Below are 18306 nucleotides of genomic sequence, written 5' to 3'. Positions count from 1 at the left end.
CTTTCTAAGGCCTTCTCTGTGTCTTTTACAGATAGAAATGAAAAAGCTTACGGCACCTGGGATTCCCAGGCGGTCTTCCATCCAAGTACTAACCAGGCCCTACTCTGCTTAGCTTCTGAGATCAGACGAGATCAGGCGGAGCCAGAGAGGTATGGCCGTAAGCAACTGTATGTCCTCTTCCTAATCTTTTAAAACGTGTCAAAGGTTTTGTAGTTTTGACAATGAAATGGAGTCACTTTCTAAGGCCTTCTCTGTGTCTTTTACAGATAGAAATGAAAAAGCTTACGGCACCTGGGATTCCCAGGCGGTCTTCCATCCAAGTACTAACCAGGCCCTACTCTGCTTAGCTTCTGAGATCAGACGAGATCAGGCGGAGCCAGAGAGGTATGGCCGTAAGCAACTGTATGTCCTCTTCCTAATATTTTAAAATGTGTCAAAGGTTTTGGAGTTTTGATAATGAAAAAGGATTCACTTTCTAATGCCTTCTCAATTTCTTCCAGAGAGAGAAATGAAAAAGCTTACGGCACCTGGGATTCCCAGGCGGTCTTCCATCCAAGTACTAACCAGGCCCTACTCTGCTTAGCTTCTGAGATCAGACGAGATCAGGCGGAGCCAGAGAGGTATGGCCGTAAGCAACTGTATGTCCTCTTCCTAATCTTTTAAAACGTGTCAAAGGTTTTGTAGTTTTGACAATGAAATGGAGTCACTTTCTAAGGCCTTCTCTGTGTCTTTTACAGATAGAAATGAAAAAGCTTACGGCACCTGGGATTCCCAGGCGGTCTTCCATCCAAGTACTAACCAGGCCCTACTCTGCTTAGCTTCTGAGATCAGACGAGATCAGGCGGAGCCAGAGAGGTATGGCCGTAAGCAACTGTATGTCCTCTTCCTAATCTTTTAAAACGTGTCAAAGGTCTTGTAGTTTTGACAATGAAATGGAGTCACTTTCTAAGGCCTTCTCTGTGTCTTTTACAGATAGAAATGAAAAAGCTTACGGCACCTGGGATTCCCAGGCGGTCTTCCATCCAAGTACTAACCAGGCCCTACTCTGCTTAGCTTCTGAGATCAGACGAGATCAGGCGGAGCCAGAGAGGTATGGCCGTAAGCAACTGTATGTCCTCTTCCTAATATTTTAAAATGTGTCAAAGGTTTTGGAGTTTTGATAATGAAAAAGGATTCACTTTCTAATGCCTTCTCAATTTCTTCCAGAGAGAGAAATGAAAAAGCTTACGGCACCTGGGATTCCCAGGCGGTCTTCCATCCAAGTACTAACCAGGCCCTACTCTGCTTAGCTTCTGAGATCAGACGAGATCAGGCGGAGCCAGAGAGGTATGGCCGTAAGCAACTGTATGTCCTCTTCCTAATATTTTAAAATGTGTCAAAGGTTTTTGAGTTTTGATAATGAAAAAGGATTCACTTTCTAATGCCTTCTCAATTTCTTCCAGAGAGAGAAATGAAAAAGCTTACGGCACATGGGATTCCCAGGCGGTCTTCCATCCAAGTACTAACCAGGCCCTACTCTGCTTAGCTTCTGAGATCAGACGAGATCAGGCGGAGCCAGAGAGGTATGGCCGTAAGCAACTGTATGTCCTCTACCTAATCTTTTAAAATGTGTCAAAGGTTATGTAGTTTTGACAATTAAATGGAGTCACTTTCTAAGGCCTTCTCTGTGTCTTTTACAGATAGAATTGAAAAAGCTTACGGCACCTGGGATTCCCAGGCGGTCTTCCATCCAAGTACTAACCAGGCCCTACTCTGCTTAGCTTCTGAGATCAGACGAGATCAGGCGGAGCCAGAGAGGTATGGCCGTAAGCAACTGTATGTCCTCTACCTAATCTTTTAAAATGTGTCAAAGGTTTTGTAGTTTTGACAATGAAATGGAGTCACTTTCTAAGGCCTTCTCTGTGTCTTTTACAGATCGAAATGAAAAAGCGTACAGCACCTGGGATTCCCAGGCGGTCTTCCATCCAAGTACTAACCAGGCCCTACTCTGCTTAGCTTCTGAGATCTGACGAGATCAGGCGGAGCCAGAGAGGTATGGCCGTAAGCAACTGTATGTCCTCTTCCTAATCTTTTAAAATGTGTCAAAGGTTTTGTAGTTTTGACAATGAAATGGAGTCACTTTCTAAGGCCTTCTCTGTGTCTTTTACAGATCGAAATGAAAAAGCTTACAGCACCTGGGATTCCCAGGCGGTCTTCCATCCAAGTACTAACCAGGCCCTACTCTGCTTAGCTTCTGAGATCAGACGGAGCCAGAGAGGTATGGCCGTAAGCAACTGTATGTCCTCTTCCTAATCTTTTAAAATGTGTCAAAGGTTTTGGAGTTTTGATAATGAAAAAGGAGTCACTTTCTAAGGCCTTCTCGATTTCTTCCAGAGAGAGAAATGAAAAAGCTTACGGCACCTGGGATTCCCAGGCGGTCTTCCATCCAAGTACTAACCAGGCCCTACTCTGCTTAGCTTCTGAGATCTGACGAGATCAGGCGGAGCCAGAGAGGTATGGCCGTAAGCAACTGTATGTCCTCTTCCTAATCTTTTAAAATGTGTCAAAGGTTTTGTAGTTTTGACAATGAAATGGAGTCACTTTCTAAGGCCTTCTCTGTGTCTTTTACAGATCGAAATGAAAAAGCTTACAGCACCTGGGATTCCCAGGCGGTCTTCCATCCAAGTACTAACCAGGCCCTACTCTGCTTAGCTTCTGAGATCTGACGAGATCAGGCGGAGCCAGAGAGGTATGGCCGTAAGCAACTGCATGTCCTCTACCTAATCTTTTAAAATGTGTCAAAGGTTTTGGAGTTTTGATAATGAAAAAGGAGTCACTTTCTAAGGCCTTCTCTGTGTCTTTTACAGATCGAAATGAAAAAGCTTACAGCACCTGGGATTCCCAGGCGGTCTTCCATCCAAGTACTAACCAGGCCCTACTCTGCTTAGCTTCTGAGATCAGACGAGATCAGGCGGAGCCAGAGAGGTATGGCCGTAAGCAACTGTATGTCCTCTTCCTAATCTTTTAAAATGTGTCAAAGGTTTTGGAGTTTTGATAATGAAAAAGGAGTCACTTTCTAATGCCTTCTCGATTTCTTCCAGAGAGAGAAATGAAAAAGCTTACGGCACCTGGGATTCCCAGGCGGTCTTCCATCCAAGTACTAACCAGGCCCTACTCTGCTTAGCTTCTGAGATCAGACGAGATCAGGCGGAGCCAGAGAGGTATGGCCGTAAGAAACTGTATGTCCTCTTCCTAATCTTTTAAAATGTGTCAAAGGTTTTGTAGTTTTGACAATGAAATGGAGTCACTTTCTAAGGCCTTCTCTGTGTCTTTTACAGATCGAAATGAAAAAGTTTACAGCACCTGGGATTCCCAGGCGGTCTTCCATCCAAGTACTAACCAGGCCCTACTCTGCTTAGCTTCTGAGATCAGACGAGATCAGGCGGAGCCAGAGAGGTATGGCCGTAAGCAACTGTATGTCCTCTACCTAATCTTTTAAAATGTGTCAAAGGTTTTGTAGTTTTGACAATGAAATGGAGTCACTTTCTAAGGCCTTCTCTGTGTCTTTTACAGATAGAAATGAAAAAGCTTACGGCACCTGGGATTCCCAGGCGGTCTTCCATCCAAGTACTAACCAGGCCCTACTCTGCTTAGCTTCTGAGATCTGACGAGATCAGGCGGAGCCAGAGAGGTATGGCCGTAAGCAACTGTATGTCCTCTTCCTAATCTTTTAAAATGTGTCAAAGGTTTTGTAGTTTTGACAATGAAATGGAGTCACTTTCTAAGGCCTTCTCTGTGTCTTTTACAGATCGAAATGAAAAAGCTTACAGCACCTGGGATTCCCAGGCGGTCTTCCATCCAAGTACTAACCAGGCCCTACTCTGCTTAGCTTCTGAGATCAGACGGAGCCAGAGAGGTATGGCTGTAAGCAACTGTATGTCCTCTTCCTAATCTTTTAAAATGTGTCAAAGGTTTTGGAGTTTTGATAATGAAAAAGGAGTCACTTTCTAATGCCTTCTCGATTTCTTCCAGAGAGAGAAATGAAAAAGCTTACGGCACCTGGGATTCCCAGGCGGTCTTCCATCCAAGTACTAACCAGGCCCTACTCTGCTTAGCTTCTGAGATCAGACGAGATCAGGCGGAGCCAGAGAGGTATGGCCGTAAGCAACTGTATGTCCTCTACCTAATCTTTTAAAATGTGTCAAAGGTTTTGTAGTTTTGACAATGAAATGGAGTCACTTTCTAAGGCCTTCTCTGTGTCTTTTACAGATCGAAATGAAAAAGCTTACAGCACCTGGGATTCCCAGGCGGTCTTCCATCCAAGTACTAACCAGGCCCTACTCTGCTTAGCTTCTGAGATCTGACGAGATCAGGCGGAGCCAGAGAGGTATGGCCGTAAGCAACTGTATGTCCTCTACCTAATCTTTTAAAATGTGTCAAAGGTTTTGGAGTTTTGATAATGAAAAAGGAGTCACTTTCTAAGGCCTTCTCTGTGTCTTTTACAGATCGAAATGAAAAAGCTTACAGCACCTGGGATTCCCAGGCGGTCTTCCATCCAAGTACTAACCAGGCCCTACTCTGCTTAGCTTCTGAGATCAGACGAGATCAGGCCGAGCCAGAGAGGTATGGCCGTAAGCAACTGTATGTCCTCTTCCTAATCTTTTAAAATGTGTCAAAGGTTTTGGAGTTTTGATAATGAAAAAGGAGTCACTTTCTAATGCCTTCTCGATTTCTTCCAGAGAGAGAAATGAAAAAGCTTACGGCACCTGGGATTCCCAGGCGGTCTTCCATCCAAGTACTAACCAGGCCCTACTCTGCTTAGCTTCTGAGATCAGACGAGATCAGGCGAAGCCAGAGAGGTATGGCCGTAAGCAACTGTATGTCCTCTTCCTAATATTTTAAAATGTGTCAAAGGTTTTGGAGTTTAGATAATGAAAAAGGAGTCACTTTCTAATGCCTTCTCGATTTCTTCCAGAGAGAGAAATGAAAAAGCTTACAGCACCTGGGATTCCCAGGCGGTCTTCCATCCAAGTACTAACCAGGCCCTACTCTGCTTAGCTTCTGAGATCTGACGAGATCAGGCGGAGCCAGAGAGGTATGGCCGTAAGCAACTGTATGTCCTCTTCCTAATCTTTTAAAATGTGTCAAAGGTTTTGTAGTTTTGACAATGAAATGGAGTCACTTTCTAAGGCCTTCTCTGTGTCTTTTACAGATCGAAATGAAAAAGCTTACAGCACCTGGGATTCCCAGGCGGTCTTCCATCCAAGTACTAACCAGGCCCTACTCTGCTTAGCTTCTGAGATCAGACGAGATCAGGCAGAGCCAGAGAGGTATGGCCGTAAGCAACTGTATGTCCTCTTCCTAATCTTTTAAAATGTGTCTAAGGTTTTGGAGTTTTGATAATGAAAAAGGAGTCACTTTCTAATGCCTTCTCGATTTCTTCCAGAGAGAGAAATGAAAAAGCTTACGGCACCTGGGATTCCCAGGCGGTCTTCCATCCAAGTACTAACCAGGCCCTACTCTGCTTAGCTTCTGAGATCAGACGAGATCAGGCGGAGCCAGAGAGGTATGGCCGTAAGCAACCTTATGTCCTCTACCTAATCTTTTAAAATGTGTCAAAGGTTTTGGAGTTTTGACAATGAAATGGAGTCACTTTCTAAGTTCTTCTTTGTGTCTTTTACAGATCGAAATAAAAAAGCTTACAGCACCTGGGATTCCCAGGCGGTCTTCCATCCAAGTACTAACCAGGCCCTACTCTGCTTAGCTTCTGAGATCAGACGAGATCAGGCGAAGCCAGAGAGGTATGGCCGTAAGCAACTGTATGTCCTCTTCCTAATATTTTAAAATGTGTCAAAGGTTTTGGAGTTTTGATAATGAAAAAGGAGTCACTTTCTAAGGCATTCTCGATTTCTTCCAGAGAGAGAAATGAAAAAGCTTACGGCACCTGGGATTCCCAGGCAGTCTTCCATCCAAGTACTAACCAGGCCCTACTCTGCTTAGCTTCTGAGATCTGACGAGATCAGGCGGAGCCAGAGAGGTATGGTTGTAAGCAACTGTATGTCCTCTTCCTAATCTTTTAAAATGTGTCAAAGGTTTTGTAGTTTTGACAATGAAATGGAGTCACTTTCTAAGGCCTTCTCTGTGTCTTTTACAGATCGAAATGAAAAAGCTTACAGCACCTGGGATTCCCAGGCGGTCTTCCATCCAAGTACTAACCAGGCCCTACTCTGCTTAGCTTCTGAGATCAGACGAGATCAGGCGGAGCCAGAGAGGTATGGCCGTAAGCAACTGTATGTCCTCTTCCTAATCTTTTAAAATGTGTCAAAGGTTTTGGAGTTTTGATAATGAAAAAGGAGTCACTTTCTAATGCCTTCTCGATTTCTTCCAGAGAGAGAAATGAAAAAGCTTACGGCACCTGGGATTCCCAGGCGGTCTTCCATCCAAGTACTAACCAGGCCCTACTCTGCTTAGCTTCTGAGATCAGACGAGATCAGGCGGAGCCAGAGAGGTATGGCCGTAAGCAACTGTATGTCCTCTTCCTAATCTTTTAAAATGTGTCAAAGGTTTTGGAGTTTTGATAATGAAAAAGGAGTCACTTTCTAATGCCTTCTCGATTTCTTCCAGAGAGAGAAATGAAAAAGCTTACGGCACCTGGGATTCCCAGGCGGTCTTCCATCCAAGTACTAACCAGGCCCTACTCTGCTTAGCTTCTGAGATCAGACGAGATCAGGCGGAGCCAGAGAGGTATGGCCGTAAGCAACTGTATGTCCTCTTCCTAATCTTTTAAAATGTGTCAAAGGTTTTGGAGTTTTGATAATGAAAAAGGAGTCACTTTCTAATGCCTTCTCGATTTCTTCCAGAGAGAGAAATGAAAAAGCTTACGGCACCTGGGATTCCCAGGCGGTCTTCCATCCAAGTACTAACCAGGCCCTACTCTGCTTAGCTTCTGAGATCAGACGAGATCAGGCGGAGCCAGAGAGGTATGGCCGTAAGCAACTGTATGTCCTCTTCCTAATATTTTAAAATGTGTCAAAGGTTTTGGAGTTTTGATAATGAAAAAGGATTCACTTTCTAATGCCTTCTCAATTTCTTCCAGAGAGAGAAATGAAAAAGCTTACGGCACCTGGGATTCCCAGGCGGTCTTCCATCCAAGTACTAACCAGGCCCTACTCTGCTTAGCTTCTGAGATCAGACGAGATCAGGCGGAGCCAGAGAGGTATGGCCGTAAGCAACTGCATGTCCTCTACCTAATCTTTTAAAATGTGTCAAAGGTTTTGTAGTTTTGACAATTAAATGGAGTCACTTTCTAAGGCCTTCTCTGTGTCTTTTACAAATAGAATTGAAAAAGCTTACGGCACCTGGGATTCCCAGGCGGTCTTCCATCCAAGTACTAACCAGGCCCTACTCTGCTTAGCTTCTGAGATCAGACGAGATCAGGCGGAGCCAGAGAGGTATGGCCGTAAGCAACTGTATGTCCTCTTCCTAATCTTTTAAAATGTGTCAAAGGTTTTGGAGTTTTGATAATGAAAAAGGAGTCACTTTCTAATGCCTTCTCGATTTCTTCCAGAGAGAGAAATGAAAAAGCTTACGGCACCTGGGATTCTCAGGCGGTCTTCCATCCAAGTACTAACCAGGCCCTACTCTGCTTAGCTTCTGAGATCAGACGAGATCAGGCGGAGCCAGAGAGGTATGGCCGTAAGCAACTGTATGTCCTCTTCCTAATCTTTTAAAATGTGTCAAAGGTTTTGGAGTTTTGATAATGAAAAAGGAGTCACTTTCTAATGCCTTCTCGATTTCTTCCAGAGAGAGAAATGAAAAAGCTTACGGCACCTGGGATTCCCAGGCGGTCTTCCATCCAAGTACTAACCAGGCCCTACTCTGCTTAGCTTCTGAGATCAGACGAGATCAGGCGGAGCCAGAGAGGTATGGCCGTAAGCAACTGTATGTCCTCTTCCTAATCTTTTAAAATGTGTCAAAGGTTTTGGAGTTTTGATAATGAAAAAGGATTCACTTTCTAATGCCTTCTCAATTTCTTCCAGAGAGAGAAATGAAAAAGCTTACGGCACCTGGGATTCCCAGGCGGTCTTCCATCCAAGTACTAACCAGGCCCTACTCTGCTTAGCTTCTGAGATCAGACGAGATCAGGCGGAGCCAGAGAGGTATGGCCGTAAGCAACTGTATGTCCTCTACCTAATCTTTTAAAATGTGTCAAAGGTTTTGTAGTTTTGACAATTAAATGGAGTCACTTTCTAAGGCCTTCTCTGTGTCTTTTACAGATAGAATTGAAAAAGCTTACGGCACCTGGGATTCCCAGGCGGTCTTCCATCCAAGTACTAACCAGGCCCTACTCTGCTTAGCTTCTGAGATCAGACGAGATCAGGCGGAGCCAGAGAGGTATGGCCGTAAGCAACTGCATGTCCTCTACCTAATCTTTTAAAATGTGTCAAAGGTTTTGTAGTTTTGACAATGAAATGGAGTCACTTTCTAAGGCCTTCTCTGTGTCTTTTACAAATAGAATTGAAAAAGCTTACGGCACCTGGGATTCCCAGGCGGTCTTCCATCCAAGTACTAACCAGGCCCTACTCTGCTTAGCTTCTGAGATCAGACGAGATCAGGCGGAGCCAGAGAGGTATGGCCGTAAGCAACTGTATGTCCTCTTCCTAATCTTTTAAAATGTGTCAAAGGTTTTGGAGTTTTGATAATGAAAAAGGAGTCACTTTCTAATGCCTTCTCGATTTCTTCCAGAGAGAGAAATGAAAAAGCTTACGGCACCTGGGATTCCCAGGCGGTCTTCCATCCAAGTACTAACCAGGCCCTACTCTGCTTAGCTTCTGAGATCAGACGAGATCAGGCGGAGCCAGAGAGGTATGGCCGTAAGCAACTGTATGTCCTCTTCCTAATCTTTTAAAATGTGTCAAAGGTTTTGGAGTTTTGATAATGAAAAAGGAGTCACTTTCTAATGCCTTCTCGATTTCTTCCAGAGAGAGAAATGAAAAAGCTTACGGCACCTGGGATTCCCAGGCGGTCTTCCATCCAAGTACTAACCAGGCCCTACTCTGCTTAGCTTCTGAGATCAGACGAGATCAGGCGGAGCCAGAGAGGTATGGCCGTAAGCAACTGTATGTCCTCTACCTAATCTTTTAAAATGTGTCAAAGGTTTTGTAGTTTTGACAATTAAATGGAGTCACTTTCTAAGGCCTTCTCTGTGTCTTTTACAGATAGAATTGAAAAAGCTTACGGCACCTGGGATTCCCAGGCGGTCTTCCATCCAAGTACTAACCAGGCCCTACTCTGCTTAGCTTCTGAGATCAGACGAGATCAGGCGGAGCCAGAGAGGTATGGCCGTAAGCAACTGTATGTCCTCTTCCTAATCTTTTAAAATGTGTCAAAGGTTTTGGAGTTTTGATAATGAAAAAGGATTCACTTTCTAATGCCTTCTCAATTTCTTCCAGAGAGAGAAATGAAAAAGCTTACGGCACCTGGGATTCCCAGGCGGTCTTCCATCCAAGTACTAACCAGGCCCTACTCTGCTTAGCTTCTGAGATCAGACGAGATCAGGCGGAGCCAGAGAGGTATGGCCGTAAGCAACTGTATGTCCTCTTCCTAATCTTTTAAAATGTGTCAAAGGTTTTGGAGTTTTGATAATGAAAAAGGAGTCACTTTCTAATGCCTTCTCGATTTCTTCCAGAGAGAGAAATGAAAAAGCTTACGGCACCTGGGATTCCCAGGCGGGCTTCCATCCAAGTACTAACCAGGCCCTACTCTGCTTAGCTTCTGAGATCAGACGAGATCAGGCGGAGCCAGAGAGGTATGGCCGTAAGCAACTGTATGTCCTCTTCCTAATCTTTTAAAATGTGTCAAAGGTTTTGGAGTTTTGATAATGAAAAAGGAGTCACTTTCTAATGCCTTCTCGATTTCTTCCAGAGAGAGAAATGAAAAAGCTTACGGCACCTGGGATTCCCAGGCGGTCTTCCATCCAAGTACTAACCAGGCCCTACTCTGCTTAGCTTCTGAGATCAGACGAGATCAGGCGGAGCCAGAGAGGTATGGCCGTAAGCAACTGTATGTCCTCTTCCTAATCTTTTAAAATGTGTCAAAGGTTTTGGAGTTTTGATAATGAAAAAGGATTCACTTTCTAATGCCTTCTCAATTTCTTCCAGAGAGAGAAATGAAAAAGCTTACGGCACCTGGGATTCCCAGGCGGTCTTCCATCCAAGTACTAACCAGGCCCTACTCTGCTTAGCTTCTGAGATCAGACGAGATCAGGCGGAGCCAGAGAGGTATGGCCGTAAGCAACTGTATGTCCTCTACCTAATCTTTTAAAATGTGTCAAAGGTTTTGTAGTTTTGACAATTAAATGGAGTCACTTTCTAAGGCCTTCTCTGTGTCTTTTACAGATAGAATTGAAAAAGCTTACGGCACCTGGGATTCCCAGGCGGTCTTCCATCCAAGTACTAACCAGGCCCTACTCTGCTTAGCTTCTGAGATCAGACGAGATCAGGCGGAGCCAGAGAGGTATGGCCGTAAGCAACTGTATGTCCTCTTCCTAATCTTTTAAAACTTGTCAAAGGTTTTGTAGTTTTGACAATGAAATGGAGTCACTTTCTAAGGCCTTCTCTGTGTCTTTTACAGATAGAAATGAAAAAGCTTACGGAACCTGGGATTCCCAGGCGGTCTTCCATCCAAGTACTAACCAGGCCCTACTCTGCTTAGCTTCTGAGATCAGACGAGATCAGGCGGAGCCAGAGAGGTATGGCCGTAAGCAACTGTATGTCCTCTTCCTAATCTTTTAAAATGTGTCAAAGGTTTTGGAGTTTTGATAATGAAAAAGGATTCACTTTCTAATGCCTTCTCAATTTCTTCCAGAGAGAGAAATGAAAAAGCTTACGGCACCTGGGATTCCCAGGCGGTCTTCCATCCAAGTACTAACCAGGCCCTACTCTGCTTAGCTTCTGAGATCAGACGAGATCAGGCGGAGCCAGAGAGGTATGGCCGTAAGCAACTGTATGTCCTCTACCTAATCTTTTAAAATGTGTCAAAGGTTTTGTAGTTTTGACAATTAAATGGAGTCACTTTCTAAGGCCTTCTCTGTGTCTTTTACAGATAGAATTGAAAAAGCTTACGGCACCTGGGATTCCCAGGCGGTCTTCCATCCAAGTACTAACCAGGCCCTACTCTGCTTAGCTTCTGAGATCAGACGAGATCAGGCGGAGCCAGAGAGGTATGGCCGTAAGCAACTGTATGTCCTCTTCCTAATCTTTTAAAATGTGTCAAAGGTTTTGGAGTTTTGATAATGAAAAAGGATTCACTTTCTAATGCCTTCTCAATTTCTTCCAGAGAGAGAAATGAAAAAGCTTACGGCACCTGGGATTCCCAGGCGGTCTTCCATCCAAGTACTAACCAGGCCCTACTCTGCTTAGCTTCTGAGATCAGACGAGATCAGGCGGAGCCAGAGAGGTATGGCCGTAAGCAACTGTATGTCCTCTTCCTAATCTTTTAAAATGTGTCAAAGGTTTTGGAGTTTTGATAATGAAAAAGGAGTCACTTTCTAATGCCTTCTCGATTTCTTCCAGAGAGAGAAATGAAAAAGCTTACGGCACCTGGGATTCCCAGGCGGGCTTCCATCCAAGTACTAACCAGGCCCTACTCTGCTTAGCTTCTGAGATCAGACGAGATCAGGCGGAGCCAGAGAGGTATGGCCGTAAGCAACTGTATGTCCTCTTCCTAATCTTTTAAAATGTGTCAAAGGTTTTGGAGTTTTGATAATGAAAAAGGAGTCACTTTCTAATGCCTTCTCGATTTCTTCCAGAGAGAGAAATGAAAAAGCTTACGGCACCTGGGATTCCCAGGCGGTCTTCCATCCAAGTACTAACCAGGCCCTACTCTGCTTAGCTTCTGAGATCAGACGAGATCAGGCGGAGCCAGAGAGGTATGGCCGTAAGCAACTGTATGTCCTCTTCCTAATCTTTTAAAATGTGTCAAAGGTTTTGGAGTTTTGATAATGAAAAAGGATTCACTTTCTAATGCCTTCTCAATTTCTTCCAGAGAGAGAAATGAAAAAGCTTACGGCACCTGGGATTCCCAGGCGGTCTTCCATCCAAGTACTAACCAGGCCCTACTCTGCTTAGCTTCTGAGATCAGACGAGATCAGGCGGAGCCAGAGAGGTATGGCCGTAAGCAACTGTATGTCCTCTACCTAATCTTTTAAAATGTGTCAAAGGTTTTGTAGTTTTGACAATTAAATGGAGTCACTTTCTAAGGCCTTCTCTGTGTCTTTTACAGATAGAATTGAAAAAGCTTACGGCACCTGGGATTCCCAGGCGGTCTTCCATCCAAGTACTAACCAGGCCCTACTCTGCTTAGCTTCTGAGATCAGACGAGATCAGGCGGAGCCAGAGAGGTATGGCCGTAAGCAACTGTATGTCCTCTTCCTAATCTTTTAAAACTTGTCAAAGGTTTTGTAGTTTTGACAATGAAATGGAGTCACTTTCTAAGGCCTTCTCTGTGTCTTTTACAGATAGAATTGAAAAAGCTTACGGCACCTGGGATTCCCAGGCGGTCTTCCATCCAAGTACTAACCAGGCCCTACTCTGCTTAGCTTCTGAGATCAGACGAGATCAGGCGGAGCCAGAGAGGTATGGCCGTAAGCAACTGTATGTCCTCTTCCTAATCTTTTAAAACTTGTCAAAGGTTTTGTAGTTTTGACAATGAAATGGAGTCACTTTCTAAGGCCTTCTCTGTGTCTTTTACAGATAGAAATGAAAAAGCTTACGGAACCTGGGATTCCCAGGCGGTCTTCCATCCAAGTACTAACCAGGCCCTACTCTGCTTAGCTTCTGAGATCAGACGAGATCAGGCGGAGCCAGAGAGGTATGGCCGTAAGCAACTGTATGTCCTCTTCCTAATCTTTTAAAATGTGTCAAAGGTTTTGGAGTTTTGATAATGAAAAAGGAGTCACTTTCTAATGCCTTCTCGATTTCTTCCAGAGAGAGAAATGAAAAAGCTTACGGCACCTGGGATTCCCAGGCGGTCTTCCATCCAAGTACTAACCAGGCCCTACTCTGCTTAGCTTCTGAGATCAGACGAGATCAGGCGGAGCCAGAGAGGTATGGCCGTAAGCAACTGTATGTCCTCTTCCTAATATTTTAAAATGTGTCAAAGGTTTTGGAGTTTTGATAATGAAAAAGGATTCACTTTCTAATGCCTTCTCAATTTCTTCCAGAGAGAGAAATGAAAAAGCTTACGGCACCTGGGATTCCCAGGCGGTCTTCCATCCAAGTACTAACCAGGCCCTACTCTGCTTAGCTTCTGAGATCAGACGAGATCAGGCGGAGCCAGAGAGGTATGGCCGTAAGCAACTGTATGTCCTCTTCCTAATCTTTTAAAATGTGTCAAAGGTTTTGGAGTTTTGATAATGAAAAAGGAGTCACTTTCTAATGCCTTCTCGATTTCTTCCAGAGAGAGAAATGAAAAAGCTTACGGCACCTGGGATTCCCAGGCGGTCTTCCATCCAAGTACTAACCAGGCCCTACTCTGCTTAGCTTCTGAGATCAGACGAGATCAGGCGGAGCCAGAGAGGTATGGCCGTAAGCAACTGTATGTCCTCTTCCTAATCTTTTAAAATGTGTCAAAGGTTTTGGAGTTTTGATAATGAAAAAGGAGTCACTTTCTAATGCCTTCTCGATTTCTTCCAGAGAGAGAAATGAAAAAGCTTACGGCACCTGGGATTCCCAGGCGGTCTTCCATCCAAGTACTAACCAGGCCCTACTCTGCTTAGCTTCTGAGATCAGACGAGATCAGGCGGAGCCAGAGAGGTATGGCCGTAAGCAACTGTATGTCCTCTTCCTAATCTTTTAAAATGTGTCAAAGGTTTTGGAGTTTTGATAATGAAAAAGGATTCACTTTCTAATGCCTTCTCAATTTCTTCCAGAGAGAGAAATGAAAAAGTTTACGGCACCTGGGATTCCCAGGCGGTCTTCCATCCAAGTACTAACCAGGCCCTACTCTGCTTAGCTTCTGAGATCAGACGAGATCAGGCGGAGCCAGAGAGGTATGGCCGTAAGCAACTGTATGTCCTCTACCTAATCTTTTAAAATGTGTCAAAGGATTTGTAGTTTTGACAATTAAATGGAGTCACTTTCTAAGGCCTTCTCTGTGTCTTTTACAGATAGAATTGAAAAAGCTTACGGCACCTGGGATTCCCAGGCGGTCTTCCATCCAAGTACTAACCAGGCCCTACTCTGCTTAGCTTCTGAGATCAGACGAGATCAGGCGGAGCCAGAGAGGTATGGCCGTAAGCAACTGTATGTCCTCTTCCTAATCTTTTAAAACGTGTCAAAGGTTTTGTAGTTTTGACAATGAAATGGAGTCACTTTCTAAGGCCTTCTCTGTGTCTTTTACAGATAGAAATGAAAAAGCTTACGGCACCTGGGATTCCCAGGCGGTCTTTCATCCAAGTACTAACCAGGCCCTACTCTGCTTAGCTTCTGAGATCAGACGAGATCAGGCGGAGCAAGAGAGGTATGGCCGTAAGCAACTGTATGTCCTCTTCCTAATCTTTTAAAATGTGTCAAAGGTTTTGGAGTTTTGATAATGAAAAAGGAGTCACTTTCTAATGCCTTCTCAATTTCTTCCAGAGAGAGAAATGAAAAAGCTTACGGCACCTGGGATTCCCAGGCGGTCTTCCATCCAAGTACTAACCAGGCCCTACTCTGCTTAGCTTCTGAGATCAGACGAGATCAGGCGGAGCCAGAGAGGTATGGCCGTAAGCAACTGTATGTCCTCTTCCTAATCTTTTAAAATGTGTCAAAGGTTTTGGAGTTTTGATAATGAAAAAGGAGTCACTTTCTAATGCCTTCTCGATTTCTTCCAGAGAGAGAAATGAAAAAGCTTACGGCACCTGGGATTCCCAGGCGGTCTTCCATCCAAGTACTAACCAGGCCCTACTCGGCTTAGCTTCTGAGATCAGACGAGATCAGGCGGAGCCAGAGAGGTATGGCCGTAAGCAACTGTATGTCCTCTTCCTAATCTTTTAAAATGTGTCAAAGGTTTTGGAGTTTTGATAATGAAAAAGGAGTCACTTTCTAATGCCTTCTCGATTTCTTCCAGAGAGAGAAATGAAAAAGCTTACGGCACCTGGGATTCCCAGGCGGTCTTCCATCCAAGTACTAACCAGGCCCTACTCTGCTTAGCTTCTGAGATCAGACGAGATCAGGCGGAGCCAGAGAGGTATGGCCGTAAGCAACTGTATGTCCTCTTCCTAATATTTTAAAATGTGTCAAAGGTTTTGGAGTTTTGATAATGAAAAAGGATTCACTTTCTAATGCCTTCTCAATTTCTTCCAGAGAGAGAAATGAAAAAGCTTACGGCACCTGGGATTCCCAGGCGGTCTTCCATCCAAGTACTAACCAGGCCCTACTCTGCTTAGCTTCTGAGATCAGACGAGATCAGGCGGAGCCAGAGAGGTATGGCCGTAAGCAACTGTATGTCCTCTACCTAATCTTTTAAAATGTGTCAAAGGTTTTGTAGTTTTGACAATGAAATGGAGTCACTTTCTAAGGCCTTCTCTGTGTCTTTTACAGATAGAAATGAAAAAGCTTACGGCACCTGGGATTCCCAGGCGGTCTTCCATCCAAGTACTAACCAGGCCCTACTCTGCTTAGCTTCTGAGATCAGACGAGATCAGGCGGAGCCAGAGAGGTATGGCCGTAAGCAACTGTATGTCCTCTTCCTAATCTTTTAAAATGTGTCAAAGGTTTTGGAGTTTTGATAATGAAAAAGGATTCACTTTCTAATGCCTTCTCAATTTCTTCCTGAGAGAGAAATGAAAAAGCTTACGGCACCTGGGATTCCCAGGCGGTCTTCCATCCAAGTACTAACCAGGCCCTACTCTGCTTAGCTTCTGAGATCAGACGAGATCAGGCGGAGCCAGAGAGGTATGGCCGTAAGCAACTGTATGTCCTCTACCTAATCTTTTAAAATGTGTCAAAGGTTTTGTAGTTTTGACAATTAAATGGAGTCACTTTCTAAGGCCTTCTCTGTGTCTTTTACAGATAGAATTGAAAAAGCTTACGGCACCTGGGATTCCCAGGCGGTCTTCCATCCAAGTACTAACCAGGCCCTACTCTGCTTAGCTTCTGAGATCAGACGAGATCAGGCGGAGGCAGAGAGGTATGGCCGTAAGCAACTGTATGTCCTCTACCTAATCTTTTAAAATGTGTCAAAGGTTTTGTAGTTTTGACAATTAAATGGGGTCACTTTCTAAGGCCTTCTCTGTGTCTTTTACAGATAGAATTGAAAAAGCTTACGGCACCTGGGATTCCCAGGCGGTCTTCCATCCAAGTACTAACCAGGCCCTACTCTGCTTAGCTTCTGAGATCAGACGAGATCAGGCGGAGCCAGAGAGGTATGGCCGTAAGCAACTGTATGTCCTCTTCCTAATCTTTTAAAATGTGTCAAAGGTTTTGGAGTTTTGATAATGAAAAAGGAGTCACTTTCTAATGCCTTCTCGATTTCTTCCAGAGAGAGAAATGAAAAAGCTTACGGCACCTGGGATTCCCAGGCGGTCTTCCATCCAAGTACTAACCAGGCCCTACTCTGCTTAGCTTCTGAGATCAGACGAGATCAGGCGGAGCCAGAGAGGTATGGCCGTAAGCAACTGTATGTCCTCTTCCTAATCTTTTAAAATGTGTCAAAGGTTTTGGAGTTTTGATAATGAAAAAGGATTCACTTTCTAATGCCTTCTCAATTTCTTCCAGAGAGAGAAATGAAAAAGCTTACGGCACCTGGGATTCCCAGGCGGTCTTCCATCCAAGTACTAACCAGGCCCTACTCTGCTTAGCTTCTGAGATCAGACGAGATCAGGCGGAGCCAGAGAGGTATGGCCGTAAGCAACTGTATGTCCTCTTCCTAATATTTTAAAATGTGTCAAAGGTTTTGTAGTTTTGACAATGAAATGGAGTCACTTTCTAAGGCCTTCTCTGTGTCTTTTACAGATAGAAATGAAAAAGCTTACGGCACCTGGGATTCCCAGGCGGTCTTCCATCCAAGTACTAACCAGGCCCTACTCTGCTTAGCTTCTGAGATCAGACGAGATCAGGCGGAGCCAGAGAGGTATGGCCGTAAGCAACTGTATGTCCTCTTCCTAATATTTTAAAATGTGTCAAAGGTTTTGGAGTTTTGACAATGAAATGGAGTCACTTTCTAAGGCCTTCTCTGTGTCTTTTACAGATAGAAATGAAAAAGCTTACGGCACCTGGGATTCCCAGGCGGTCTTCCATCCAAGTACTAACCAGGCCCTACTCTGCTTAGCTTCTGAGATCAGACGAGATCAGGCGGAGCCAGAGAGGTATGGCCGTAAGCAACTGTATGTCCTCTTCCTAATCTTTTAAAACGTGTCAAAGGTTTTGTAGTTTTGACAATGAAATGGAGTCACTTTCTAAGGCCTTCTCTGTGTCTTTTACAGATAGAAATGAAAAAGCTTACGGCACCTGGGATTCCCAGGCGGTCTTTCATCCAAGTACTAACCAGGCCCTACTCTGCTTAGCTTCTGAGATCAGACGAGATCAGGCGGAGCAAGAGAGGTATGGCCGTAAGCAACTGTATGTCCTCTTCCTAATCTTTTAAAATGTGTCAAAGGTTTTGGAGTTTTGATAATGAAAAAGGAGTCACTTTCTAATGCCTTCTCGATTTCTTCCAGAGAGAGAAATGAAAAAGCTTACGGCACCTGGGATTCCCAGGCGGTCTTCCATCCAAGTACTAACCAGGCCCTACTCTGCTTAGCTTCTGAGATCAGACGAGATCAGGCGGAGCCAGAGAGGTATGGCCGTAAGCAACTGTATGTCCTCTACCTAATCTTTTAAAATGTGTCAAAGGTTTTGTAGTTTTGACAATGAAATGGAGTCACTTTCTAAGGCCTTCTCTGTGTCTTTTACAGATAGAAATGAAAAAGCTTACGGCACCTGGGATTCCCAGGCGGTCTTCCATCCAAGTACTAACCAGGCCCTACTCTGCTTAGCTTCTGAGATCAGACGAGATCAGGCGGAGCCAGAGAGGTATGGCCGTAAGCAACTGTATGTCCTCTTCCTAATCTTTTAAAATGTGTCAAAGGTTTTGGAGTTTTGATAATGAAAAAGGATTCACTTTCTAATGCCTTCTCAATTTCTTCCTGAGAGAGAAATGAAAAAGCTTACGGCACCTGGGATTCCCAGGCGGTCTTCCATCCAAGTACTAACCAGGCCCTACTCTGCTTAGCTTCTGAGATCAGACGAGATCAGGCGGAGCCAGAGAGGTATGGCCGTAAGCAACTGTATGTCCTCTACCTAATCT

At 44.5% G+C, this 18306-nt stretch overlaps 76 non-coding genes and 2 pseudogenes across 76 annotated transcripts; all 78 read right to left on the bottom strand.

Annotated features, from left to right (window-relative positions):
* Positions 1 to 44: 44 nt before the first annotated feature.
* Positions 45 to 163, bottom strand: LOC144402218 (5S ribosomal RNA). Its single transcript, XR_013464153.1, has one exon. It is a non-coding gene; the product is annotated as a 5S ribosomal RNA (ribosomal RNA).
* Positions 164 to 279: 116 nt separating this feature from the next.
* Positions 280 to 398, bottom strand: LOC144402217 (5S ribosomal RNA). Its single transcript, XR_013464152.1, has one exon. It is a non-coding gene; the product is annotated as a 5S ribosomal RNA (ribosomal RNA).
* A 117-nt stretch (positions 399 to 515) lies between these two features.
* Positions 516 to 634, bottom strand: LOC144402215 (5S ribosomal RNA). The gene has a single exon (XR_013464150.1). It is a non-coding gene; the product is annotated as a 5S ribosomal RNA (ribosomal RNA).
* Positions 635 to 750: 116 nt separating this feature from the next.
* LOC144402214 (5S ribosomal RNA) lies at positions 751 to 869 on the bottom strand. Its single transcript, XR_013464149.1, has one exon. It is a non-coding gene; the product is annotated as a 5S ribosomal RNA (ribosomal RNA).
* A 116-nt stretch (positions 870 to 985) lies between these two features.
* LOC144402213 (5S ribosomal RNA) lies at positions 986 to 1104 on the bottom strand. The gene has a single exon (XR_013464148.1). It is a non-coding gene; the product is annotated as a 5S ribosomal RNA (ribosomal RNA).
* A 117-nt stretch (positions 1105 to 1221) lies between these two features.
* On the bottom strand, positions 1222 to 1340 carry LOC144402212 (5S ribosomal RNA). Its single transcript, XR_013464147.1, has one exon. It is a non-coding gene; the product is annotated as a 5S ribosomal RNA (ribosomal RNA).
* Positions 1341 to 1457: 117 nt separating this feature from the next.
* On the bottom strand, positions 1458 to 1576 carry LOC144398916 (5S ribosomal RNA). The gene has a single exon (XR_013461063.1). It is a non-coding gene; the product is annotated as a 5S ribosomal RNA (ribosomal RNA).
* Positions 1577 to 1692: 116 nt separating this feature from the next.
* On the bottom strand, positions 1693 to 1811 carry LOC144402211 (5S ribosomal RNA). Its single transcript, XR_013464146.1, has one exon. It is a non-coding gene; the product is annotated as a 5S ribosomal RNA (ribosomal RNA).
* Positions 1812 to 1927: 116 nt separating this feature from the next.
* On the bottom strand, positions 1928 to 2046 carry LOC144398500 (5S ribosomal RNA). Its single transcript, XR_013460647.1, has one exon. It is a non-coding gene; the product is annotated as a 5S ribosomal RNA (ribosomal RNA).
* A 116-nt stretch (positions 2047 to 2162) lies between these two features.
* Positions 2163 to 2271, bottom strand: LOC144399877 (5S ribosomal RNA; annotated as a pseudogene).
* Positions 2272 to 2388: 117 nt separating this feature from the next.
* On the bottom strand, positions 2389 to 2507 carry LOC144399404 (5S ribosomal RNA). The gene has a single exon (XR_013461549.1). It is a non-coding gene; the product is annotated as a 5S ribosomal RNA (ribosomal RNA).
* Positions 2508 to 2623: 116 nt separating this feature from the next.
* LOC144390087 (5S ribosomal RNA) lies at positions 2624 to 2742 on the bottom strand. Its single transcript, XR_013454156.1, has one exon. It is a non-coding gene; the product is annotated as a 5S ribosomal RNA (ribosomal RNA).
* Positions 2743 to 2859: 117 nt separating this feature from the next.
* On the bottom strand, positions 2860 to 2978 carry LOC144396573 (5S ribosomal RNA). The gene has a single exon (XR_013458719.1). It is a non-coding gene; the product is annotated as a 5S ribosomal RNA (ribosomal RNA).
* Positions 2979 to 3095: 117 nt separating this feature from the next.
* LOC144397675 (5S ribosomal RNA) lies at positions 3096 to 3214 on the bottom strand. Its single transcript, XR_013459822.1, has one exon. It is a non-coding gene; the product is annotated as a 5S ribosomal RNA (ribosomal RNA).
* A 116-nt stretch (positions 3215 to 3330) lies between these two features.
* Positions 3331 to 3449, bottom strand: LOC144398435 (5S ribosomal RNA). Its single transcript, XR_013460582.1, has one exon. It is a non-coding gene; the product is annotated as a 5S ribosomal RNA (ribosomal RNA).
* Positions 3450 to 3565: 116 nt separating this feature from the next.
* LOC144399393 (5S ribosomal RNA) lies at positions 3566 to 3684 on the bottom strand. Its single transcript, XR_013461538.1, has one exon. It is a non-coding gene; the product is annotated as a 5S ribosomal RNA (ribosomal RNA).
* Positions 3685 to 3800: 116 nt separating this feature from the next.
* On the bottom strand, positions 3801 to 3909 carry LOC144399902 (5S ribosomal RNA; annotated as a pseudogene).
* A 117-nt stretch (positions 3910 to 4026) lies between these two features.
* Positions 4027 to 4145, bottom strand: LOC144402210 (5S ribosomal RNA). Its single transcript, XR_013464145.1, has one exon. It is a non-coding gene; the product is annotated as a 5S ribosomal RNA (ribosomal RNA).
* A 116-nt stretch (positions 4146 to 4261) lies between these two features.
* LOC144390085 (5S ribosomal RNA) lies at positions 4262 to 4380 on the bottom strand. The gene has a single exon (XR_013454154.1). It is a non-coding gene; the product is annotated as a 5S ribosomal RNA (ribosomal RNA).
* A 117-nt stretch (positions 4381 to 4497) lies between these two features.
* On the bottom strand, positions 4498 to 4616 carry LOC144399245 (5S ribosomal RNA). Its single transcript, XR_013461390.1, has one exon. It is a non-coding gene; the product is annotated as a 5S ribosomal RNA (ribosomal RNA).
* Positions 4617 to 4733: 117 nt separating this feature from the next.
* On the bottom strand, positions 4734 to 4852 carry LOC144400898 (5S ribosomal RNA). The gene has a single exon (XR_013462833.1). It is a non-coding gene; the product is annotated as a 5S ribosomal RNA (ribosomal RNA).
* Positions 4853 to 4969: 117 nt separating this feature from the next.
* Positions 4970 to 5088, bottom strand: LOC144390084 (5S ribosomal RNA). The gene has a single exon (XR_013454153.1). It is a non-coding gene; the product is annotated as a 5S ribosomal RNA (ribosomal RNA).
* A 116-nt stretch (positions 5089 to 5204) lies between these two features.
* LOC144398047 (5S ribosomal RNA) lies at positions 5205 to 5323 on the bottom strand. Its single transcript, XR_013460194.1, has one exon. It is a non-coding gene; the product is annotated as a 5S ribosomal RNA (ribosomal RNA).
* Positions 5324 to 5440: 117 nt separating this feature from the next.
* Positions 5441 to 5559, bottom strand: LOC144402209 (5S ribosomal RNA). Its single transcript, XR_013464144.1, has one exon. It is a non-coding gene; the product is annotated as a 5S ribosomal RNA (ribosomal RNA).
* A 116-nt stretch (positions 5560 to 5675) lies between these two features.
* LOC144393392 (5S ribosomal RNA) lies at positions 5676 to 5794 on the bottom strand. The gene has a single exon (XR_013456237.1). It is a non-coding gene; the product is annotated as a 5S ribosomal RNA (ribosomal RNA).
* Positions 5795 to 5911: 117 nt separating this feature from the next.
* On the bottom strand, positions 5912 to 6030 carry LOC144399769 (5S ribosomal RNA). The gene has a single exon (XR_013461915.1). It is a non-coding gene; the product is annotated as a 5S ribosomal RNA (ribosomal RNA).
* Positions 6031 to 6146: 116 nt separating this feature from the next.
* Positions 6147 to 6265, bottom strand: LOC144396572 (5S ribosomal RNA). Its single transcript, XR_013458718.1, has one exon. It is a non-coding gene; the product is annotated as a 5S ribosomal RNA (ribosomal RNA).
* A 117-nt stretch (positions 6266 to 6382) lies between these two features.
* On the bottom strand, positions 6383 to 6501 carry LOC144402208 (5S ribosomal RNA). The gene has a single exon (XR_013464143.1). It is a non-coding gene; the product is annotated as a 5S ribosomal RNA (ribosomal RNA).
* Positions 6502 to 6618: 117 nt separating this feature from the next.
* Positions 6619 to 6737, bottom strand: LOC144402207 (5S ribosomal RNA). Its single transcript, XR_013464142.1, has one exon. It is a non-coding gene; the product is annotated as a 5S ribosomal RNA (ribosomal RNA).
* Positions 6738 to 6854: 117 nt separating this feature from the next.
* On the bottom strand, positions 6855 to 6973 carry LOC144402206 (5S ribosomal RNA). The gene has a single exon (XR_013464141.1). It is a non-coding gene; the product is annotated as a 5S ribosomal RNA (ribosomal RNA).
* A 117-nt stretch (positions 6974 to 7090) lies between these two features.
* Positions 7091 to 7209, bottom strand: LOC144402204 (5S ribosomal RNA). The gene has a single exon (XR_013464139.1). It is a non-coding gene; the product is annotated as a 5S ribosomal RNA (ribosomal RNA).
* Positions 7210 to 7325: 116 nt separating this feature from the next.
* LOC144402203 (5S ribosomal RNA) lies at positions 7326 to 7444 on the bottom strand. Its single transcript, XR_013464138.1, has one exon. It is a non-coding gene; the product is annotated as a 5S ribosomal RNA (ribosomal RNA).
* A 117-nt stretch (positions 7445 to 7561) lies between these two features.
* LOC144396949 (5S ribosomal RNA) lies at positions 7562 to 7680 on the bottom strand. Its single transcript, XR_013459095.1, has one exon. It is a non-coding gene; the product is annotated as a 5S ribosomal RNA (ribosomal RNA).
* Positions 7681 to 7797: 117 nt separating this feature from the next.
* On the bottom strand, positions 7798 to 7916 carry LOC144402202 (5S ribosomal RNA). Its single transcript, XR_013464137.1, has one exon. It is a non-coding gene; the product is annotated as a 5S ribosomal RNA (ribosomal RNA).
* A 117-nt stretch (positions 7917 to 8033) lies between these two features.
* On the bottom strand, positions 8034 to 8152 carry LOC144402201 (5S ribosomal RNA). The gene has a single exon (XR_013464136.1). It is a non-coding gene; the product is annotated as a 5S ribosomal RNA (ribosomal RNA).
* A 116-nt stretch (positions 8153 to 8268) lies between these two features.
* Positions 8269 to 8387, bottom strand: LOC144402200 (5S ribosomal RNA). Its single transcript, XR_013464135.1, has one exon. It is a non-coding gene; the product is annotated as a 5S ribosomal RNA (ribosomal RNA).
* A 116-nt stretch (positions 8388 to 8503) lies between these two features.
* Positions 8504 to 8622, bottom strand: LOC144402199 (5S ribosomal RNA). Its single transcript, XR_013464134.1, has one exon. It is a non-coding gene; the product is annotated as a 5S ribosomal RNA (ribosomal RNA).
* A 117-nt stretch (positions 8623 to 8739) lies between these two features.
* LOC144402198 (5S ribosomal RNA) lies at positions 8740 to 8858 on the bottom strand. The gene has a single exon (XR_013464133.1). It is a non-coding gene; the product is annotated as a 5S ribosomal RNA (ribosomal RNA).
* A 117-nt stretch (positions 8859 to 8975) lies between these two features.
* On the bottom strand, positions 8976 to 9094 carry LOC144402197 (5S ribosomal RNA). The gene has a single exon (XR_013464132.1). It is a non-coding gene; the product is annotated as a 5S ribosomal RNA (ribosomal RNA).
* Positions 9095 to 9210: 116 nt separating this feature from the next.
* Positions 9211 to 9329, bottom strand: LOC144402196 (5S ribosomal RNA). Its single transcript, XR_013464131.1, has one exon. It is a non-coding gene; the product is annotated as a 5S ribosomal RNA (ribosomal RNA).
* A 117-nt stretch (positions 9330 to 9446) lies between these two features.
* On the bottom strand, positions 9447 to 9565 carry LOC144402195 (5S ribosomal RNA). Its single transcript, XR_013464130.1, has one exon. It is a non-coding gene; the product is annotated as a 5S ribosomal RNA (ribosomal RNA).
* A 117-nt stretch (positions 9566 to 9682) lies between these two features.
* On the bottom strand, positions 9683 to 9801 carry LOC144398104 (5S ribosomal RNA). The gene has a single exon (XR_013460251.1). It is a non-coding gene; the product is annotated as a 5S ribosomal RNA (ribosomal RNA).
* A 117-nt stretch (positions 9802 to 9918) lies between these two features.
* Positions 9919 to 10037, bottom strand: LOC144402193 (5S ribosomal RNA). Its single transcript, XR_013464128.1, has one exon. It is a non-coding gene; the product is annotated as a 5S ribosomal RNA (ribosomal RNA).
* A 117-nt stretch (positions 10038 to 10154) lies between these two features.
* On the bottom strand, positions 10155 to 10273 carry LOC144402192 (5S ribosomal RNA). The gene has a single exon (XR_013464127.1). It is a non-coding gene; the product is annotated as a 5S ribosomal RNA (ribosomal RNA).
* Positions 10274 to 10389: 116 nt separating this feature from the next.
* On the bottom strand, positions 10390 to 10508 carry LOC144402191 (5S ribosomal RNA). Its single transcript, XR_013464126.1, has one exon. It is a non-coding gene; the product is annotated as a 5S ribosomal RNA (ribosomal RNA).
* Positions 10509 to 10624: 116 nt separating this feature from the next.
* Positions 10625 to 10743, bottom strand: LOC144398843 (5S ribosomal RNA). The gene has a single exon (XR_013460990.1). It is a non-coding gene; the product is annotated as a 5S ribosomal RNA (ribosomal RNA).
* A 117-nt stretch (positions 10744 to 10860) lies between these two features.
* LOC144402190 (5S ribosomal RNA) lies at positions 10861 to 10979 on the bottom strand. The gene has a single exon (XR_013464125.1). It is a non-coding gene; the product is annotated as a 5S ribosomal RNA (ribosomal RNA).
* Positions 10980 to 11095: 116 nt separating this feature from the next.
* Positions 11096 to 11214, bottom strand: LOC144402189 (5S ribosomal RNA). Its single transcript, XR_013464124.1, has one exon. It is a non-coding gene; the product is annotated as a 5S ribosomal RNA (ribosomal RNA).
* Positions 11215 to 11331: 117 nt separating this feature from the next.
* Positions 11332 to 11450, bottom strand: LOC144402188 (5S ribosomal RNA). The gene has a single exon (XR_013464123.1). It is a non-coding gene; the product is annotated as a 5S ribosomal RNA (ribosomal RNA).
* Positions 11451 to 11567: 117 nt separating this feature from the next.
* LOC144398103 (5S ribosomal RNA) lies at positions 11568 to 11686 on the bottom strand. The gene has a single exon (XR_013460250.1). It is a non-coding gene; the product is annotated as a 5S ribosomal RNA (ribosomal RNA).
* Positions 11687 to 11803: 117 nt separating this feature from the next.
* LOC144402187 (5S ribosomal RNA) lies at positions 11804 to 11922 on the bottom strand. The gene has a single exon (XR_013464122.1). It is a non-coding gene; the product is annotated as a 5S ribosomal RNA (ribosomal RNA).
* Positions 11923 to 12039: 117 nt separating this feature from the next.
* On the bottom strand, positions 12040 to 12158 carry LOC144402186 (5S ribosomal RNA). The gene has a single exon (XR_013464121.1). It is a non-coding gene; the product is annotated as a 5S ribosomal RNA (ribosomal RNA).
* A 116-nt stretch (positions 12159 to 12274) lies between these two features.
* Positions 12275 to 12393, bottom strand: LOC144402185 (5S ribosomal RNA). Its single transcript, XR_013464120.1, has one exon. It is a non-coding gene; the product is annotated as a 5S ribosomal RNA (ribosomal RNA).
* A 116-nt stretch (positions 12394 to 12509) lies between these two features.
* Positions 12510 to 12628, bottom strand: LOC144402184 (5S ribosomal RNA). Its single transcript, XR_013464119.1, has one exon. It is a non-coding gene; the product is annotated as a 5S ribosomal RNA (ribosomal RNA).
* A 116-nt stretch (positions 12629 to 12744) lies between these two features.
* LOC144398842 (5S ribosomal RNA) lies at positions 12745 to 12863 on the bottom strand. Its single transcript, XR_013460989.1, has one exon. It is a non-coding gene; the product is annotated as a 5S ribosomal RNA (ribosomal RNA).
* A 117-nt stretch (positions 12864 to 12980) lies between these two features.
* LOC144402182 (5S ribosomal RNA) lies at positions 12981 to 13099 on the bottom strand. Its single transcript, XR_013464117.1, has one exon. It is a non-coding gene; the product is annotated as a 5S ribosomal RNA (ribosomal RNA).
* Positions 13100 to 13216: 117 nt separating this feature from the next.
* Positions 13217 to 13335, bottom strand: LOC144402181 (5S ribosomal RNA). Its single transcript, XR_013464116.1, has one exon. It is a non-coding gene; the product is annotated as a 5S ribosomal RNA (ribosomal RNA).
* A 117-nt stretch (positions 13336 to 13452) lies between these two features.
* On the bottom strand, positions 13453 to 13571 carry LOC144402180 (5S ribosomal RNA). Its single transcript, XR_013464115.1, has one exon. It is a non-coding gene; the product is annotated as a 5S ribosomal RNA (ribosomal RNA).
* A 117-nt stretch (positions 13572 to 13688) lies between these two features.
* Positions 13689 to 13807, bottom strand: LOC144402179 (5S ribosomal RNA). Its single transcript, XR_013464114.1, has one exon. It is a non-coding gene; the product is annotated as a 5S ribosomal RNA (ribosomal RNA).
* A 117-nt stretch (positions 13808 to 13924) lies between these two features.
* On the bottom strand, positions 13925 to 14043 carry LOC144398229 (5S ribosomal RNA). The gene has a single exon (XR_013460376.1). It is a non-coding gene; the product is annotated as a 5S ribosomal RNA (ribosomal RNA).
* A 116-nt stretch (positions 14044 to 14159) lies between these two features.
* On the bottom strand, positions 14160 to 14278 carry LOC144402178 (5S ribosomal RNA). Its single transcript, XR_013464113.1, has one exon. It is a non-coding gene; the product is annotated as a 5S ribosomal RNA (ribosomal RNA).
* A 116-nt stretch (positions 14279 to 14394) lies between these two features.
* LOC144399456 (5S ribosomal RNA) lies at positions 14395 to 14513 on the bottom strand. The gene has a single exon (XR_013461602.1). It is a non-coding gene; the product is annotated as a 5S ribosomal RNA (ribosomal RNA).
* Positions 14514 to 14630: 117 nt separating this feature from the next.
* LOC144402177 (5S ribosomal RNA) lies at positions 14631 to 14749 on the bottom strand. Its single transcript, XR_013464112.1, has one exon. It is a non-coding gene; the product is annotated as a 5S ribosomal RNA (ribosomal RNA).
* Positions 14750 to 14866: 117 nt separating this feature from the next.
* On the bottom strand, positions 14867 to 14985 carry LOC144398447 (5S ribosomal RNA). The gene has a single exon (XR_013460594.1). It is a non-coding gene; the product is annotated as a 5S ribosomal RNA (ribosomal RNA).
* A 117-nt stretch (positions 14986 to 15102) lies between these two features.
* LOC144402176 (5S ribosomal RNA) lies at positions 15103 to 15221 on the bottom strand. Its single transcript, XR_013464111.1, has one exon. It is a non-coding gene; the product is annotated as a 5S ribosomal RNA (ribosomal RNA).
* Positions 15222 to 15338: 117 nt separating this feature from the next.
* Positions 15339 to 15457, bottom strand: LOC144402175 (5S ribosomal RNA). The gene has a single exon (XR_013464110.1). It is a non-coding gene; the product is annotated as a 5S ribosomal RNA (ribosomal RNA).
* Positions 15458 to 15573: 116 nt separating this feature from the next.
* On the bottom strand, positions 15574 to 15692 carry LOC144402174 (5S ribosomal RNA). The gene has a single exon (XR_013464109.1). It is a non-coding gene; the product is annotated as a 5S ribosomal RNA (ribosomal RNA).
* Positions 15693 to 15809: 117 nt separating this feature from the next.
* On the bottom strand, positions 15810 to 15928 carry LOC144402173 (5S ribosomal RNA). The gene has a single exon (XR_013464108.1). It is a non-coding gene; the product is annotated as a 5S ribosomal RNA (ribosomal RNA).
* Positions 15929 to 16044: 116 nt separating this feature from the next.
* LOC144397017 (5S ribosomal RNA) lies at positions 16045 to 16163 on the bottom strand. Its single transcript, XR_013459163.1, has one exon. It is a non-coding gene; the product is annotated as a 5S ribosomal RNA (ribosomal RNA).
* A 116-nt stretch (positions 16164 to 16279) lies between these two features.
* Positions 16280 to 16398, bottom strand: LOC144402171 (5S ribosomal RNA). The gene has a single exon (XR_013464106.1). It is a non-coding gene; the product is annotated as a 5S ribosomal RNA (ribosomal RNA).
* A 117-nt stretch (positions 16399 to 16515) lies between these two features.
* LOC144402170 (5S ribosomal RNA) lies at positions 16516 to 16634 on the bottom strand. The gene has a single exon (XR_013464105.1). It is a non-coding gene; the product is annotated as a 5S ribosomal RNA (ribosomal RNA).
* Positions 16635 to 16751: 117 nt separating this feature from the next.
* Positions 16752 to 16870, bottom strand: LOC144402169 (5S ribosomal RNA). The gene has a single exon (XR_013464104.1). It is a non-coding gene; the product is annotated as a 5S ribosomal RNA (ribosomal RNA).
* A 116-nt stretch (positions 16871 to 16986) lies between these two features.
* On the bottom strand, positions 16987 to 17105 carry LOC144402168 (5S ribosomal RNA). Its single transcript, XR_013464103.1, has one exon. It is a non-coding gene; the product is annotated as a 5S ribosomal RNA (ribosomal RNA).
* A 116-nt stretch (positions 17106 to 17221) lies between these two features.
* Positions 17222 to 17340, bottom strand: LOC144402167 (5S ribosomal RNA). The gene has a single exon (XR_013464102.1). It is a non-coding gene; the product is annotated as a 5S ribosomal RNA (ribosomal RNA).
* A 116-nt stretch (positions 17341 to 17456) lies between these two features.
* Positions 17457 to 17575, bottom strand: LOC144399455 (5S ribosomal RNA). Its single transcript, XR_013461601.1, has one exon. It is a non-coding gene; the product is annotated as a 5S ribosomal RNA (ribosomal RNA).
* A 117-nt stretch (positions 17576 to 17692) lies between these two features.
* On the bottom strand, positions 17693 to 17811 carry LOC144402166 (5S ribosomal RNA). Its single transcript, XR_013464101.1, has one exon. It is a non-coding gene; the product is annotated as a 5S ribosomal RNA (ribosomal RNA).
* A 116-nt stretch (positions 17812 to 17927) lies between these two features.
* Positions 17928 to 18046, bottom strand: LOC144402165 (5S ribosomal RNA). The gene has a single exon (XR_013464100.1). It is a non-coding gene; the product is annotated as a 5S ribosomal RNA (ribosomal RNA).
* A 117-nt stretch (positions 18047 to 18163) lies between these two features.
* Positions 18164 to 18282, bottom strand: LOC144402164 (5S ribosomal RNA). Its single transcript, XR_013464099.1, has one exon. It is a non-coding gene; the product is annotated as a 5S ribosomal RNA (ribosomal RNA).
* Between the last annotated feature and the right edge of the window lie 24 nt (positions 18283 to 18306).

Source organism: Gasterosteus aculeatus, chromosome 2, assembly GCF_964276395.1.
Source record: "Gasterosteus aculeatus chromosome 2, fGasAcu3.hap1.1, whole genome shotgun sequence".
In the NCBI taxonomy this organism is placed as follows: domain Eukaryota; kingdom Metazoa; phylum Chordata; class Actinopteri; order Perciformes; family Gasterosteidae; genus Gasterosteus; species Gasterosteus aculeatus.
This window is presented reverse-complemented; position numbering and strand designations above follow the sequence as displayed.